The 19,458-nt window shown below is 36.5% G+C and overlaps 1 pseudogene; it reads right to left on the reverse strand.

The window, feature by feature from the left end:
* Positions 1-4,150: 4,150 nt before the first annotated feature.
* Positions 4,151-10,336, reverse strand: LOC137768301 (5'-nucleotidase domain-containing protein 2 pseudogene; annotated as a pseudogene).
* Between the last annotated feature and the right edge of the window lie 9,122 nt (positions 10,337-19,458).

Raw genomic sequence — 19,458 nt, forward strand, 5'->3', positions numbered from 1 at the left:
AGAATGTATCCATATTCTCTAAAGCCAAGCACAAGAAATAGCTTTCACACATTGATGCATCAGGCTGATGAGCCAGAACTCATGTAACCTTAGATCTAACCGCTGATTACATTCTCCGACGCACTCCTGGCTCCAGAATGCTGCCTTAGAGACCACCATGTCTCCCCAGTGACTTGGCATATCTGTAAAAGGATAAAAGACTGGAGTAGAAAGCTGAGACAAGGAGGTGTTATTCTCTCCTGTTCTCATAATGTAGCCAATAAGTTTAGATTGCTTTCACAGAATTGCAAGACTAACTGGATCCACCAGAAAAAAAAAAAGAAATTCTACTGGGCTTCTTAGGAAAAAAAAGTAAAGAAAATCAGGAGTATCTGAGTAAATTAAGGATGAATAAACTGCCCACTTTTCGGCTAAAATATGGTTAACGCCAGTGCTTTGTAATCTCCAGTTACTTCTCAAGTCAAAATCACCTTTCCTCAGATTAGAGACAATAAATGAGTCTGTGCCAATCATTCTGGTTTGTATACGGTAATTATGCCTCTTACCCCAGTACTGCTTACTAATGCAGGCCGAGTACACGGTGTGCATATGCAACACCACACATGAACTACTGAAGACTTTGCAGACATAGTGAAACGCCAGGTTCCATTTCAAGGAAGCCAGAAGGGTTTTCTCATAAGTGAAGTTTTCAAACAGGCCGCAGAACACTTGGCACATGATTTTTCTGATTATAACAGGCTATATCCAAAGCTAAAAGAAAAATAATCCTGAAATTCAATGCTGATTAATAAGGTAGTACAACAGAGTGAGATTACCAGATAACTTTTTACTCAGTGGAATTCTATTTTCCTATCTTGGACTATTCAGTTTACCTCTTTCCTGTATGATTTAGTAATCTTCCTAGGATACATTAAGAGAATAATCATTTATAAGAGTTTAAGAAAATAATTTATCAAATATCTAGCACTGATTATTATCCAAAATGCCAATTATATTATTTTGGCCATAAACCGTAAGCTACAAATACATGAATAGAATTCAACTTCTTTTCTCCTCGTTTGACATTATGTGTCACATCAGGTAAATTGCCACGTCCAAGACTGAATTTCAGATGAATCATAACTGTGTCTCCAGCTAAGCTTGGGGATTGTATTATGCTGATGGATATTTCCCTTCCATGGATGGCAGTCACTTAATTAGAGGGGGTGCTGTGTACGGAGTTTGCCCTCCTATTCTGAGGTCAGTATTTTTTTTAAAAGTCTAAAACTTGTTGATGCCACCTTTTCTGCTTGCACTGTGATTTTAGTTGGTGCAATATCCATCATGGTTTTCAAACTTTTTAAAAAGGTAACCATTGCTATACATGAAAGTTATACTTTCAGTATGTACAAGAGAGAAGAGAAGAACAGATCTAGTTGAAGAGTTAGATACTGGACGGAGAATCCTACCTTTTGGCTCCACCTCCATCTCCTTCCAAGTTCTTGAGGGGCTGAAAACAGCTAACAGATAATTATCTTCTTTTCTTACTGTAACCTAAAGTGACAGAAGCAGAGGGTTTTCCCCCATTCACTCACTGAAAGAGTAAAAGCCTTTAACTGTTCAGACAGAATAGCTAATAAGCTGTCATTCACTTTCTGTCACATAAATGCTGTCTCCTGGTGTTTTACCTGTAATACATTCCTAAAAGTTTCCTCAGCAGCCCGAGTCTAAAGCGCACACTGGAACTCACATCAAAACACAGCTTACACACCAAGTGAGCAGATTCTATGATTTACACATCAGAAAACCCTGTGTGTAGGCAAGAAGGAAAGCAAACAAATTCTGTTTTCACTCATCTGCACGTTATATTACCCTAACTTTTACCGTTTCCAAATAATATGCAGATGGAAAATTAGGCAACTGTTAGTGCTGTTGTAATGGCAGGCGAAAACAGTTAAGGGATTCATTTTTCTTCCAAGAAAATCATACTTTGCAAATCCGTCTGAATTACAGCCAAAGGATTACTTTGTATCTGGCTGTAACAAACTCTCCTTCCACCCGTCTTGAATGTGAAAAGAAACCAGCTTATTGTACTAAAAAGTACTATGCCCTCCAGGGTCAGCTACAATTGCCCAGCTTTGAAACTGGCACTGCAGGTCGTGTTTTTATAGGCGATAGGTGAACCCAGGACGAGTTTGTGGTTCCTGCTTTTAAACTTCCTGTGTGAGCAGTTTCTAAATGAGCCTGAGAGCTTTAAGGTTCAGGTCTTTATGGGCCTTCCTGTGGGCACCATTATTTATTGGATTTTTGAAAACAAGAAGGTACTCTGTTCTCCAGGATGAAGAAAAGGCTCTCATAGGAAATGATAGAGGCAGTGTTATAATTTATGACACCTCTGTCTCCCCAAGGAAGTCCTCCTGAGAGCCTAACAAGGCACTCGGATTACAATGATGAGCAAGGATAGGAGAACTGAAATAAGGTGAATCACCTGAGTCTTCAGCTCGTATTGTGGACACATAGGTCCCGGTGATAGGACTGTTCCAGGCAGGAGTAGATTCATGAAACTCACAAGTACCTCTTTCTGCCCACCTCCGACACCTAAAAAGCTGTTAGAATCATGTCGCAGTACTATATGCCTATATGTGTATATGCACGTGTCAGCATTCATTGCTAGCTCCTGTTCACTAAATGTACACTTAGTACATTTTCCAGTATTAATGAAGGTGAGGAGTCATAGAATTTTGAAAGATGCTTTCCAAAGTCTGAATCAGATAAGGGAAACACTTAGTGGGACTTGGAAACAAGAAAGATAAACGAGCCTACAACATTTCCATGTTGTCAGCTCGTGAGTTGAGGACAGGTCTAAAAATGGTGCTATCGCCAGGAAGGAAGCCTAGTAATAAATAGCTTTAATTGTCATGTTACATGAGAAAATGTAAAGTTAGGGTAATTATCCCTGAGGGAGTCACCTAATGAAATCGTGAGCCATGGCATCTCCAACCAGACGATCGCTCCTTAAAGGACACAGCTATTTGGCCCCTCTTACGGGGAAGTTGTAGGGATGTGGGAAACTTAAGTGCTTTTTTCCTTTCTGTATAAAAGTGGTTTAAGCTACACATTTTGACTTGGCAGACAAGGTTCATGACGTTGATTTTAGATTTACTTGGGGGGAAATAATAAGAATCAGTGCATTCACCAGTGGATACAAGAATTCTTCCAGATTATTTAAAGCTATGAGAGGGCTCATAGCTTACGGCTGGAAAGAGCTTAGAGTTTTAAAAACTCATTTCCAGCGTAGTCACAGCTATCAGCTATCAGTGCTTCCTGGTTTTTTGGTTTTTTTTTTTGAAACAGGGATTGAACCCAACTTTTTTATATTTTCAAGCTTCACTAAAAGGTATTGTGGAGTTTGATTAAGGAGACCTATAGAAGTTGCCAATCAGATATTCGTCTTAATGGAGATACTTAGGCTTGCTTGCTTTCCAGTAACTTATCTGTAACATACACACATAAATGGACAAGTCGAGAAATAGAATAACACCAACCCCCAGAAGGACTTATAATACCTTCTTCCAGTCACTTAGACGACCTCCTCCCCCAATCCCATCTAGATTCCCAGTACTATAGATTAGTTTCATCAGTTTTAAATTTTATATAAATGGAATCATAAGAGCTATATTTTTTATATTTGACATCTGTTGTGCCACATTTTGTGGGTGAGATTCTTTTATGTTGTTGCACTTAACACTAGTTCGTTTAATTTTATTATTGGAAATTATTCCATTGAATGAATATGCCACAGTTCTTTTATCCAATTCTACTGTTGATGGATTTGGGGTTATTTTCAGTCAAGGTTAGTATGAACAATGCTGCTATAGAGTTTCGTATACACGGTTTTTGGTAATCAAATATATACATTTCTCTCGAGTCTCCATTAAAATTGGAAATCTAAGTAACAGGGATTATGTATATTTAGCCTTAGTAGGCACTGCCAAACAATCTTTCAACATGGATATAAAACTTGCACTCCTAATGTGAGAGAGCTCCAGTTTCTCCATATCCTTGCCAATACTTGGTATCTTGGCTCTTTTAGCCTTTCTGATTGCTGTGCAGTATAATTCTGGGGGCTTTGTTTTTGTTTCTGTTGTTTTTTCCGAGAAGAAGACCACCTTTACTGCTTGTGTGGACAGACATCCAGTGTGGGCGGAGCAGGAGGGGCAGGGGCCTTTCCTTGACAATAGAGGTGCCCTCGGCACATGTGGGCCACGTTGCCAAGGAAAGGCATCTTCCTGCAGCAGGTGCAGAGTCGGTCCATCCAGCAGGTTGCTTCATGCTGCAGGGGTGAGTAGGGCCTGGATGAGGTAAAAGCCACTCAGTGGTTGAGCAGTTAACCTAGGGAGGCCATGCCAAGGTCAGATACATACAAGAGATGCCCTGAGAAGAAGGTGAGGTTTTGGAAGGTGTGGAAGATGTTCCCAAACTGAGCATTGAATAGGACCTAGGTGATGCAACTCGGCTCCTGCTGTTCCTTCTTCCAGGCACACAGCACCTGCCTGGACTTCACATCCTGGAAGGTCTACCTATGCTCCAGCAGTCCCATGAGTGCAACGTCAGGGTCTGTGAGCATAGGTCATGTTCTGTGTTGTGTTGATGATGTGGATCTCGTATTCCAGCTTGGGCATGATGGCACCACTGCACCAGTCGTCCTGGGGCATGAAATCTTCCAGGTTACTGTTGAGGTGTTCTCCAAAGTAAAGCATGCAGAGGCCATCCCATTCCATCAGACCAGGAAGTCCAACAGGTTTCCCTGTGGAAGGATCCTTACCTTTCCAGGCGGGTGATATGGTCCCACTGGACTAAGCCCTTTTCATTGAGTTTTCTGCAGTACTGTGCTGGTTGGTGAAAAAAGCTGGACTTGTCCACTTGGAGGATAACCTCATTGAAGGGTTGACCAATCAAGACCCACCATATGATACATCTCCATGTCCACGAAGCTGAAGGGACTGTTGGTGATGAGGAACAGCTGTTTCCCATGGGCCACCAGGTGGCTCAGGATAGCAATATTTACTTCACTTTCGGGATGTACTTCTCTAGGTCCCCACTCAAGCCACTGGTATATGAGGTCATGTCTTGTGTGGCATCTTGAATGACCTCCATCACATCCTTGTATTGGTACACTTGGTCAAACTCCAGATCATGAGCCAGGAAGTGGTCTACCATGCAGAACAGTGACATCTCTGGCAGTAGAAGATGTCCATGAAATGTATGATGGAGGGAACTTTGCTGTAGAAACTGCCCACCTGGTACAGGGGGTATGCTGGGTGCCCCCAAACAGGTGGATCACTTCCTCATCCTGTAGAGTTGGAGGACCCTCGAGGCATTCCCCAGTTGCATATAATGGAAGGCATCAGTCTTCATCTGAATACTCTTCTGAATGTCATAGTGGAGTCCCCAAAGGCAAACTTGAGGTTGTAGTCATACTTCTGAATCCCCTCTGAGCACTTGTACTGCTCAATCAGGATGTCATGTGCAGCACTGTAGATCGCTAGGTGCAATGCAGCTGTGTTCTGGGCCAGCATCTCGTCATAGTGGGAGCTATAGACCTTGACATCACTCATGTTGATCTCATTACTGGCATAGACAGCTGCCAGTTTCAGGGACTGCTGACCTTGCTGGGTGACGGGGGTGCAGGAGGCCCTGCACCAGTTTCCGTATGTCCTGGTAAGAGCCTACAGGTGTGCTCTGAGCTTGTCTCCTTGAGTGGCGGCAAAGCATGCACTACCCTGATCCCAAAGCCAAGAAAAGTGCCTCCCTGTTTGCTGTCAAGACACCTCCAATCTGCTGTTACACTACCCCAGTATTGCCCATTAGCTCACCAGTAAACCCTGGATGCTTCCAGTGACTCCTGATAGCAATGCTATCACCAGTTCTGATGCCGCCAGGTCACCTGCTACCATAGTCGGTGCCTCCTAAAAGGGAGAGTTTTATTTTTTCCTCAGGAAGACATTGGGTAACAAAATAATTATTTTTTGCTTCAATTATTATTTTTTCTTTTTTAAAATTGAGATATCCTTGACATATAACAGTGTTAGTTTCAAGTATACAACATAATGACTTGACATGTGTTTACTATCCTGTGAAAAGATCAGCACAGTATATAGTTAGCACCCATCACATACAGTTAACCCCCCTCACCTATTTTGCCCCCCCCCAACTCCCTTACTCTCTGGTAACCACTACTTTGTTCTCTATCTATGAATGTGTTTCTGTTTTATTTTATTTATTAGTTGGTTTTATTGTTGCTGTTGTTTTAGATTCCACATATGAGTAGAATCATACAGTATTTATTTGTCTTTCTCCAGCTGACTTATTTCACTTAACATACTATCTTCAAGGTCCATCCATGATGTCACAAACAGCAGGATTTCATTTTTTTATGGCAGAGTAGTATTCCATTGTGTTCGTGTGTGTGTGTATATATATATATATATATATGTATATATGTATATGTACGTGTATATACAGTATGTATGTGTGTGTATGCACATATAAAATGTCACATCTTCTTTATCCATTCAACCATCAATGTACTTAGGTTGTTTCCATATATTGGCTATTGCAAATAATGCTGTAATGAACACAGGGGTGCATTTATCTTTTAGAATTAGTGTTTTTGTCTTCTTCAGATAAATAGAAGTGGAATAGCTAGGTCATATGGTGGTTTTGTTCTTAAATGTTTTTAAGACTCTACATACTGTTTTCCATATTGGCTGCGTCAATTTACATTCCCATTAACAGTGCACATCTTCTACATTCTCACCAGTATATATTATCTCTTGTCCTTTTGATGGTAGCCATTCTAACAGATGTGAGGTGATACCTCATTGTGGTTTTGATTTGCATTTCCTTGATTAGCAGTATTGAGTACCTTTTACCTACCTGTTGGCCATTTGTATGTTTTCTTTGGAAAAATGTCTATTCAGATCCTCTACCCATTTTAAAATCAGATTGTTGGATTTTTAATATTGAGTTTTATTAATTTTTTATTTATTTTGTATATTAACCCCTTAATAGATACATGACTTGCAAATATCTTCTCCCATTTAGTAGGTTGCCTTTCCATTTTGATGATGGTTTCCTTTGCTGTGCAGAGGCTTTTTACTTTGATATAGTCCCACTTATTTATTTTTGACTTTGTTTCCCTTGCCTTTGGAGTCAGATCCACAAAGCCTTCTAATACCAATGTCAGTGAGGTTACCAAGTACATTTTCTTCTAGGAATTTTATGGTTTCAGGTCTTACATTCAAGTCTTTAATCTAGTTTAATTTTTGCACATGGCATAAGATAATGGTCAAATTTTATTCTTTTGCATGTGGCTGTCCAGTTTTCCCAGAACCATTTATTGAAAAGACTATTTCTCCATTGTATATTCTTGGCTTTTCATCGTAAATTTATTATCCATGTATGTGTGGGTTTATGTATGGTCTCTAGATTGCGTTCCATTCATCTATGTGTCTTTTTTCATGCCAGTATCACACTGTTTTAATTATTTTTTTGTTGTTTTTGTTTTGTGTTTTTCTTTGTTTCATTTTTTATTTTAAATAGCCCACATTCCTTGTACCAACTTCAGAAGCTACAGCAAAATATTAACAAGTCAATGATTTTTATTTTCTTAGTTTTGCTTACATATGTATTTTATGATACCTTCCTCAAATAGAACCATACTATTCATATTGTTCTATAATATTTTTTACTTAACATAACATCACTGTGCTTTAATTAATGTAGCTTTGTAGTATAGTTTGACATCAGAGAGCATGATATTTCCAGCTTTATTGTTCTTTCTCAAGATTACTTAGGCTATTTATTTTTTTATTTTTATTTGTGTGTGTGTGTGTGTGGCTGTATACAAATTTTAGAATTATATACTTGCGTTGTGTGAAATGTGCCATTGACACTATGCACATTTAGAGATTGCATTGAATCTATAGATGGCCTTGGGTAGTATGGACGTTTTAACAGTATTAATCTTTCCATCCCATGAGCGTGAAATTTCTTGGCATTTATTTGTGTCATCTTCAATTTCTTTCATAGTGTTTTACGGTTTCAGTGTACAGGTCTTTCACCTCTTTGGTTAAATTTTTGTAAGTATTTTATTCTTTTTGAGGTATTTGTATATGGGATTGTCTTCTCAATTTTTCTTCCTGATAGTTCATCATTAATGTATAGAAATGCCATAGATTTCTGTATATTGACTTTGCATCCTGTGACTTTACTGAATTCATTTATTAGTTGTAACAAGATTTTGGTGGAGTCTTCAGGGTTTTCTGTACATAGTATCATGATGTAAAAAAGTAAGTTTTACTTCTTCATTTCCAGTATGAATGCCTTTTACTTCTTTTTCTAGCCTAATTGCTGTGGCTAGGACTTCCAATACTATGTTGAACAAAAGTGGAGACAGTAGGCATCTTTAGAAGAAAGGCTTACAGCTTTTTGCCATTGAATACCATGTTAGCTGTGAGTTTGTCATATATGGCCTTTACTATGCTGAGTTATGTTCCCTCTGTACCCACTTTATTGAGAGATTTATCACAAATGGATGTTGAACTTTATCAGATGTTTTTTCTACAACTATTAAGATGGATATATGATTTTTTTTATCCTTCATTTTAAAGTGGTGTATCACATTAATTTGTGGTTGTTGAACCATTCTTGCATCCCTGGAATAAATCCCACTTGATCATGGTGTATGATCCTTTTAATGTGCTGTTGAATTCAGTTTGCTAATTTTTTTTTTGTTGAAGATTTTTGCATCTATGATCAACAAAGATATTGGCCTGTAATTTTCTTTTCTTGTTGTATCCTTGTCTGGTTTTTGTATCAGGGTTATGCTGGCCTTGTAAAATGAGTTTGGAAGTTTTTCCTTCTCTTCTATTTTTTGGAAGAGTTTGAGAAGGGTTGGTATTAATTCTCTTTTAAAGTTTTGGTAGAATTGACCAGTGAAGTCATTTGTTCCTGGACTATTGTTTGTTGGGAGGAAAAATTGTTATTTTAAATTTTGGGTTTCATTTTGTTGGGTTTTTTTCCTCCAGTAAATTTTCTCCAAAGCACTGAGACACAAGTCACTGGAGATCAGCTGAGCAAATATATTGTCTTTATGCTTTTAGCAAAGGGAACTATCTTTTTTAAAGCTTTCATTATCAGTAGTGTTTCTATCTTCCCATGAATTATCATATGTCCCGGTGAGCTTTGTAGAGTGCTCGTAAATAAGCTCCTGGAAGATGCCTATAAACATATCTAGACATACGGAATCTTAGTGGCGAAATAGCTTATGATAAAAGAGGGAGAGTCGCACATTCTCACTGTCCCCATCTTAAGTACACACATACAAGTGTAATATATTTGTACATAAAATATTGTTCTGACTTTCTAAAGAATAGAAGAGAAAAAGAAATTATTTAGGGCTATATGTGAATGCATCCACAAATTCCTGCCAGGTTTTGTAACACCAGACTATCAGTTTTCTCATAATAAAAGCCTGCTCTATCTCTCGCAAACTTCTTTCGAAGTTCAAATGAAATAACAACCATAAACCTCATTGCTTACCATGGAGGGGGAATATAAAACACAGAAAACTCAGCAGTAAAATTATGTCTCTACAATTCATGCCGACAGCATGAACCAAGTTATGCAAATCATTGTTCACTCAGAATGACTTTACACCTCTATTTAACACATATTACATCATGACAAAAGGCTGGAGCCTGAGCATTAAGTCTTTAACCAAGAGAAAAAGGGTCAAGAACAAAAATCTGTGTTGTGCCAGTGTTTCCACTGATTGGGTGACATTAATTCATTCATGCATTCAACAAGATAGCTTTTGAGCACAGTATGTTAAGGCATTATTTTTAAACACTTGCTAACTAACCTCTCTGAACTGCAGATTCTTCCTCCATATAGTGAGAGAAAGGGAATTGGTCTGGTCCAGAAGTGTGCTATCTATTAAGTTCTAAATTCTTTGATAAGAAATAGGCAACTGGGAGAACATACTCTCAAACCAAGCCAACTCTAGAGGGAACACATATTTAGAAGGCACTAAAAAGAAGCATGTGATATGAATGGCATTCCAAAGATAACAGCTTTTACTGAGAACTATATTTTAGACATTTACATGATTTCTTATGAAATATGGAAATTCATGCATCCCACACATCTGCAATTCCTGACTTTTCTTCATATATAATTGGAGACAATAATACAATATTTGACGGCCTAAATTTCCTGGAGGATTATAAAAAAGATTCTTTGTTTTCCATAGATAGTCAATCTGTAAACCACTTAGCACACCACTAGGGTGAAGCACATGGCCTACTCAATTTGGCAGCTATTTTATTATACCTATTTTGATTATTTTTTAAAGCAGTTTGTCAAGATTGGGTATAAATTATGACAAATGTTACATGGATCTATTCCTTCAGGTTGTGTCCTCATTTAGAATTTAACCAATCAGCTATGCCTCCCCTCAGTAGTGGTTATCTTTGATGACTTAATACAGTTGGGCTTTAGCGTCACAAGATGTATGTCTTTCAAAACTATCATGTAAATGACTAAATAAATCCTATTTTGAGATACCACAGGGTTATTATGTACCACATGGACTGTTTCAAAGGATGGCTTATATCATTCTCTCCATAGGTTGTCCACAGGGGAAATATGCAGGTTGTATAATAGTGCTTTCCGCCCCTCTTTCACCCTGGGACTTAACCAGATCCATGTGTTTAGTGAGATCTGTAAGAAGAAACAGGCTCACACTATTTCATGCCTATAAGGGATAGAACCTAGTTTAAAATATATTTATTAGGACAGGAACATCCACTAGTTACCAATTAAAAGAATCCGGGCGGAAAGGGTGATTAAATGGGAACTTCAGGGTATTTGCCAAAGCTAAATAGCATTTTGGGGGATAATATTTTGCATCTGCATGGGAATATATTATTTTCAAAATATTTTGTAAATGCTATCTCAAGGAGTTTCTAGCATTCAATTTTATAGATAATTAGAGAATATTTAATAATAAAAAAATAAAACAAGGACAACAGATGGACTTTCTATGTGCCGCTCCATTTTATGTGTATTATAAATCATAATTTATTTAATCCTCTCTATTACTCTGTCAGGTATAATTTATATCTCTATTTTATACCTAAATAAAAAGAAGCAAAGAGATTAAATAACTTGTCCAAGGAAACAAATTTAGGAAATGGCGGGGCCAGGCATTCTGCTAATGTCACATCAGTGACAGTTCAACTAGGCTAGTGTCATTTAGCTCTTTCGACAAACATATGTTTCTTCGAATAAGTCTAAGATTAAAAAAGAAAGACAGGGACTTCCCTGGTGACGCAGTGGTTAAGACTCCACGCTCCCAATGCAGGGGGCCCGGGTTCGATCCCTGGTCAGGGAACTAGATCCCACATGCCTGCCGCAACTAAGATTTCACATGCCACAACTAAGGAGCCCATGAGCTGCAACGAGGGAGCCTGCCTGTCGCAAGTAATACCCGGTGCATCCAAAAAAAAAAAAAAAAAAATTCAGCGCTCTTGAGCTATCAAAGTGAAAATAAATGAGCAGTATATTGGTTTAATGTGTTTTTTATCCCTAGTAATGATCACTTTAATTACACTTATTAAAATGTCCATAGGTGTTTTGAGTTTTTGACAGTCACTGAAAACACCTGATACAGATTTAAGACTGCACCCTTCTATAGCATAATTAACTAGAAAGTAGCTGAGTGGACAAGGACCATTTTCCCTGATGTCTACCTAAGGACATTGGACTGGTTCTCACAAATAAAATGTGACCCAAGGTGATTTAAAAGAAGTTAGATTTTCTCCAGGCCTTCTTCTGCCGTCTGCCTGTTTGAACACAATGACCAGGGCAATTGTGGAAACCTTTTGAGGATGCAGTAGGAGTCTGCAATATCCATTTTGAATTTCCATGCATGTATGTTTTAGGATTATAACTTTGGGCATTGGTTATTTAACAGTTTCCTTACCGTATATGAATGCCTATTCAATGAGTTACAATTTTAAAATCAAAAAAATAAACTCACAGATCCAAATTACAAAAATTATATAATTTTATATGTATTTTTGTGTGGCAATATTGGGGAAATGAGTTTGTAGTTTCTTACCATTCTGAACTTTTGAGATTTTCCTCATATTCCCACCAGCCCAGAGGTGCAATTAAAGAGAAATTTTGGGGGTGGGGGAAGATCCATGGATCTTTCTGTTTACTTCTAAAAAAGAAAATGAGAAATATAATTTCAAATTAGCAGACAAATATAAAAAAATAAAATTCAAATAAATGACAAAATAAGTATAAAACAAACATAGAAAAAGTCAAAGAATAAATTCTAATATTTCATTAATTGCAAGAAATGTAAATGTCTAAAAAGGACTTCTGTATCTAGCAATTTGGAACACTGGATATCCAGAAAATTCAAAGAATAAATTCTAATATTTCATTAATTGCAAGAAATGTAAATGTCTAAAAAGGACTTCTGTATCTAGCAATTTGGAACACTGGATATCCAGAAAAAACTTTCCCAGTAAAGTATTTAAGGAAATACTAAGTGGAGAATTCTTGACAAATGGCTTAATCTTTTTAAATTTTCACATCAAAACAGTAAAATTATTTAGCAAAAACAAAACTCATGGACAATATTTACAATAAAACTAGGCAGCAAGATATTCCTATGGTTCCCAAAATACAAGTAGGTTTAATTTTTAAAAAGACCAAAAGCCTACATGGCACTCATACCTGTGAGGCAAAAAACAAAGAAGCTACAAGGTACCTGCCATGCCTGAAAGTGATAGGTGTCACCCTGGGCCAACTTGAAAACAACAGCTGAAATGAGGAGGAGATTTGCTTTGTTTGTGGGCACAATGACTGCACAGTACCCACTAAAAAGCTAGGTGTTTCTAGCCATTAAAAACTCCCCAGGCTGACTAGCCAGGGCTCCCTGCCAGGCCAAAGCTACACACAGAGGAGAAACTGCTGAGTGCAATCAAAATTAAGCAAGGTATGGACAGAGACAGAAAAAAAGAAAATGACCAGATAAAGTGGGGTTGAGTTAAGAGACCCATAAAATTTCAGAAAGCATGACAGTATTTTTTTTAACACTCTTAGAAAATAAGAGCACTTTTAAGTTAGAAAAGTCTCTGAACTATGCCTCCTTTTAAAACATCAGAAAAACTCTTTTCCATAAAAATAAGGAACAGATCATTGTCAAGGTCAAATTCCATACATTTATTATAAGACAAAAAGTTAATAAGGTGAAGAATAACATCCCCACAGAAAATGAAAAGTTTAAGATGAGTTTTAAACCATCTTATATCATTTGGAAATGAAAGAGCAACATAAATGAGAATTAGAGTAAAGCAGAAATATGGTGATACAACTCAAGAAATAACTAAAAGAAAAGAAAAATTACTTAATAAATGGCATCTTAATTAGAAGAAACACAAGTAAATAAATAGAAAATGCCTTTTGAAATTTAGATTAAGAGGACAATTATAAAAACCAAAAAGAAAGGTAAAAGGATTCAATAAAAAGTGTTCGTTATTGAAGATAGGCAAGGAAGATAAAAAATAGACACAATAGAACTTTCTGAACAAATCCAAAGCATGGAAAAAGAACAAATAGAAAAGAAAAAATGATAGCTTAAGAAACATTTCCTGTCATTAAAAAAATGGAAATTTGTACTGATGCCTACTGGGTACCTATGAATTTTGATCCAGAATGATCAAACCCAGGAAATATTCTATTAAAATTATTGGACTTAATAAAATTTTTAAAAACAAAAGCTCATTTGGGTATCAAGACAAAAAGTTACATGAACTAGAAAATTAGATTATCAATAGATTTTCAACAGCAGTGCTTTTTGTAAGAAAAATAGAGTAACATATTTAATATACTCAAGAAAATATTTTAAATGTGAGTCAGTATAAAATCCAGCAGAACTGACTTCCAGTATGAAGACATAAACAAAGTTTTCTCAACATGGAAGAACTTGATCCTTCTAGAGAAATCTACTAGAGAATGATCTTCAGACAACCAAAATGGCTATAAAGGCATCGACATGAGGAGGATGGTGAACATTAAACAGAGTTACTTATAGACTTAAAATTGAAGAAGGGTTAAACATGAAATAGAACAGTATGTAATGACCATATGCTCAGGTATTATAGGTATAAAGCAATTATTAAAACTGGGGGAAATTGGGAAAGCATATGTAAAAAGTTAAACTGTTCTCATGTATATACTAGAAGTGTTAATATCATTTTTCTGACAATGTGTGTATAAAGTGGGAAAAATTTAAGTAATGCTATGGACTATACAAATTTTACTCTATGGACTATACAAATTTTACTATGTCATGTGCCCTAGAGAATTTGAATTCTCAGTGTAAAAGAAAGCAGTTATGTATATAACTGTTACAAGCAGTTGCATGTAATATAGAACATGATATAGAAAAAGTCTGGTGGTCCTAAATTTGAATGGAAGTATCAGTAAGACCTCACGAAGTATAATGTCTCTTAAAAGTGCCTGTCTGTCTATCTCTATCTATTTATCATCTATCATCAACATATATTCTTAGCTCAGTCCACTGAGGAGGCCTGAAAAGAATGGCCAACCTAGTACCTATGAGAATCCTTACTACACAGATTGGGGTCTTAATTACTTTTTCTATTAAATAAAAGGAGTGCCTCTTAGACAAGTGACCAGTTCCAATTCTGGAGCAGAAAATGTCCAAGGAAAACTTGGAACACGGTGTCACATAGGATAGTGACAAAGATATCAAAGACACGTCAAAAGGTCACATCAAAAGGATCAGGAGCTAATTTAAAAAGAATGCTCTTGCTAAAGATGGGACAATTTGAGCTTTGAAAATGATAATTACAACTGATGGTAACTAGTCATACATGTTGAGATAGATATATATTGAGGTTCTTCTTAGGTAAATTCAATTATTCAAATATTCTTGAATTTTTTGTATTATTCTAGAAAAATGATATCGTGGAATTTGGATATAACTGTTGAAATTTTTAATATTGAAGGAAAGATATATTTTGTATTTTTTTAAGCTTGGGAATAAAATTGAGAAATTATACAGGAAGAGATACTAGGATGACTCCACAATTGCTGCCAGACTCCTCCAAATGATGACATTTTGGGTGGTTCATGAGGTTCCTTTTAAATGTCATCTTTGTGGAGATGTCCCTGATACTCTGCAGTAAGGGTTTGATCTTTCCTCCTCCAATCTTATAACACTACCTATATTTCTCATGATGATTTCATATTATAGTTATTTATAGACATATTTTATATATATCCCTAAGAAATAATTTGAGAAAAAGATTCATGTCTCCTTTATCTTCATATCCTTTGTCCAGGGTCCTGTAAATAACAAAGAAGAAAAAACATCAATATTTGTCTTTTTAAGAAATCTAGATATCAGTCCTATCAATAATAACTTAAATACTTTGAAATTTGATCAGTTTAATTTCCTATGTGCCTAGGGAATACATGTGGATAGCCTGATGTAACCAGTTGTAATATGCCAGTTGTTTTGAACTAAAGACTAGAAATGATTTACATCATTGTGCAAATTACGTAAAACAACATCAGAAGAATAAAGTGACAAAAACAAAGTGACTTCAAGAAATTAACCCTGAATAATTTACTAAACATGAAAGGGTTTTTGAGTCAGTTATTGCACACAAAAGAAAGGGGCACAAAAAGTACAGGCCATTGCTAAGCAAGGAGTTTTAAATGTTTAAAGACACCTTGTTTAAATGAAGGGATAAACTAAAGAGATTTTTGGCACCAGGAAGAGGCTTGGAACTTCTGTTTTGCTTTGTGCTCTGCGGGAAGAAAAGCTTTTCTTTCTCGCTGGATCTCTTGCATGATAACTAAGCCATAGCAAAAGGAGAGAGGGTAGGTAGAAAAGAGCAGGGATTGGAGGGCTGACCCCAGGTTACTTTAGTAGAGTTAGAGAGAAACAGAGGAAGCCACCAGAAACTGAGATGTAGTGACAGGAGGAGTGTGGGGAGACCCAGGAGAGGTCGTGCCCTGGAAGCAGAGGGCTGCTTCAAGCGTGAGAAGATGCAAAGGTTTTCAAACGTTCCAGATGGGTCAAGGACGTCTAGGACTGGTAACTAACCGTCAGTTTTAGTAAGGAAGAGTGTGTTGGTGATCTTGTAGGTAATGAATTGTGGTGAAACTGTAGGGCAGAGGCCAAATCGGATATAGTTCAGAAGAAAATGAGAGGGGAAAAAATTGAAGGCATGTACCTCTAGCACTTGCTGGAGAAGAATGTGAGGACAAAGGAGGCATTTTTGGTTTTGTTTCAAGAGAAAGAGGGAGAGAGGGAGAGAAAAACTTTGAGTAAGAAATAGAAATTTCATTTTTTTTTAATTCATTTATCACGTATTTATTGAGAACTTTTATTTCTTTATTAATTTATTTTTTTGGCGTGTTGGGTCTTCGTTTCTGTGCGAGGGCTTTCTCTAGTTGTGGCAAGTGGGGGCCACTCTTATCGCGGTGCGCGGGCCTCTCACTGTCGCGGCCTCTCTTGTTGCGGAGCACAGGCTCCAGACGCGCAGGCTCAGTAGTTGTGGCTCACGGGCCTAGTCGCTCCGCGGCATGTGGGATCTTCCCAGACCAGGGCTCGAACCCGTGTTCCCTGCATTGGCAGGCAGATTCTCAACCACTGCGCCATCAGGGAAGCCCAAAATTTCATTTTTTAAAGTGTGATTTTTGTGTTTGTTTTAAAATGTGAACAATTACCCCGAAGACAATATGGAGAAATCTTGGTTTTGAGATTATTAAGTTACTGAGTCAGAGTATGATAATTAGAGGTCTGTTAATATAGAAATTAATTATCTTAATAACTGACATCTTGCTACTTTCTTTAAAAAAAACTTCCTATCAAAATTTTAATTTTTAATAAGATGAACGGCCTCTCATGGAAAAGTCACACTTGCATATAATCTGATTTTTTAATAAAATTCTTGGTTTCTGTGGCTTCGTGTGTTTAAAAAAATTCACTGAGAGTTATAACACTTTGATTTTTCTAAAACAAAAGGTCTTTAAATTTTCTTAAGCATATTTTTTTCTCTGAGTCACTGAACTATAATCTCCTTCCCTCAAGCTATGTTAGATGAAACTACATAATAAAATGTGCTGACACATATGAGTTCACTCAAAGACATGTACCATTTCCTGTTCCTTATGAATATCATATGCCAAATAACTATTCTTCTCGCCTCCAAACTGTATATACAGAGCAGGTCTGTTCCACTAACGACCTAAGAAAAGTAGTAATTAATTATAACATCATTCTTATTGTGTCAAAGGTTTATTACTACCACCTACAACCCTAAATGAAGTAATTATATACATATGTAATTTCAGTCATCATTCTTTAAATGCATTACGCTCTTCAAATGCTTGTGTTTTCTGGATTATTCACATTTCATTAAAGCATCCAAGTCTTGTCAAAGCCTTCAACTCTTAGGAAACCCCATGGGGGACTAAAAATGGGATGAAACCAGTAAGCTTCCAGTGCTTTTATATACTTAAAACTACATTTTCTCCCAGGGTCTGGACTATTTAATTATCATTGTTGAGCCATGAATCTACCTGAAACATTCTGCCTATAACTTCAATGAAGGATTGAATTAACCAGCCTTGCTAATGTTATTTTCTAGAAGAGTGTGAATAATTATTTTATCAAAAGGTGATATTAATGAAAAGATACAAGCGTATCAAAACCTGTGCTGCTATAATGACTAACATGGATCTTTGTTACATATTTAAATCTAAACCTCAAGTGCCTATGTTCCCAGACCATGCCCTGCTACCATTTCTCTATGGATAGTACGAGGGTGGAAAGACAAGTATACATCATGATGAGCTTGATGGATTGACTGCCTATCACGATCCAGTTGATAACATAGAGACAGAGAGAAGAAAAAGGCAGATATCATGACAACCCTAACCAGAGGCTTCTTGCCTGGCCCGTACCTACTTAGAGGCACATTCAGACCAAGAAAGGTATTAGTTAAACAGATTCTCAGAGTAGGAGAGCTCAGTGAGTGTCATTGAATTGAGGTTTTTAAGAACCAAGGATCCTGGGACCACTCTATTTCTCTTCCAGGCTGTATGCATTTGTAGGGTGAATACAGGAAGCATTAGACTTAGCAAAACTTAAAGGGTAGTTTAGTGACAGTGTTAGGCTGATAGAGCTGATACAAGATGTCACAACAATTGTAATTAAAAAGGAAACTCTATCCTATGGTCTAAGATATCCTATAAAGAAAAGATGATCTGTTTGATTTTTTTTTTAATTTATATAATTCCAAAATTGTAGGATGGTTTCAAGCATATTGCAAAGACTCTAATAAATAATTACTATATTCTTTACTTTTTATCATTTTGTAGTAATTGCTTTCTCTCTTGCTATCTATGATATTTTTCTTAACCATTTGAAAGCAATAGAAATCATACTTTGTACCCTTAAATGCTTTAGTACCTATTTCCAAGGAACAAAGATGTAATCTTTTATAAACAGAGTGAAATTGCCAAAATTAGATAAATGAATATTGGTACTCTTAGCTAATTAATAGTCCATATCTAAATTTCATTCATTGTCTAATGTCTATATGGCTTTTTTCCCTCAGTAAAAATTGAATAAGTGATCACGCATTGTATTTAGTAGAAATGCCTCTTTATTTTCCTTTATTCCTCAGTTTTTCTTTGTCTCTCATGATTCTGAAAGAGCACAGGGCATTACATTTGTAAAACATCCCTCAGTTTAGATTGGCTACTTCTTCATGATCAGGTTCATTTTGTGTATTTCTAGCACTACAGTAATAGTGATTTTGTGCCCTTCTCAGTGCATTGCAGCAGTAAGCACATAATATCAATTTGCACCATTAATGGTAATACTAATTTTAATTACGTCATTAAAATGAAATCCACCATGTTATTACACAATAAGGTTACTGTTTTTCTTTTTGCAGTTAATGTTTGTGGTGAGCTGCTTGGATGCTGTGTCATATTTTTCCATTGAACATGAATCCACTTGTTTTATCATCTACTGATGATTCATGTCTGAATCAGTTATTGCTATCATTATTGTGAAATAGTGTTTTCTTCTCCCCCAAGAACTTACATATTTTTATTTCCTTAAATATAAAAGGTGAATTAATAAACATTCTCACTAAAATCGGGAGTAGCTAGAAACATTTTATTTACCCTTTATTTATTATAGTTATGAAATATTTTTACCAGCCTACTAAGAGGTAATGCAGGCATAAATGACCTACCAGAAAAGTCGGGAGATAATATCATCACTGTTTCTGGTCCATTGTGTGTAGCATAAAAAAAAAGATAACAAGGTAAACAATTTGC

The sequence above is a fragment of the Eschrichtius robustus genome, chromosome 8 (assembly GCF_028021215.1).
Source record: "Eschrichtius robustus isolate mEscRob2 chromosome 8, mEscRob2.pri, whole genome shotgun sequence".
Classification (NCBI taxonomy): domain Eukaryota; kingdom Metazoa; phylum Chordata; class Mammalia; order Artiodactyla; family Eschrichtiidae; genus Eschrichtius; species Eschrichtius robustus.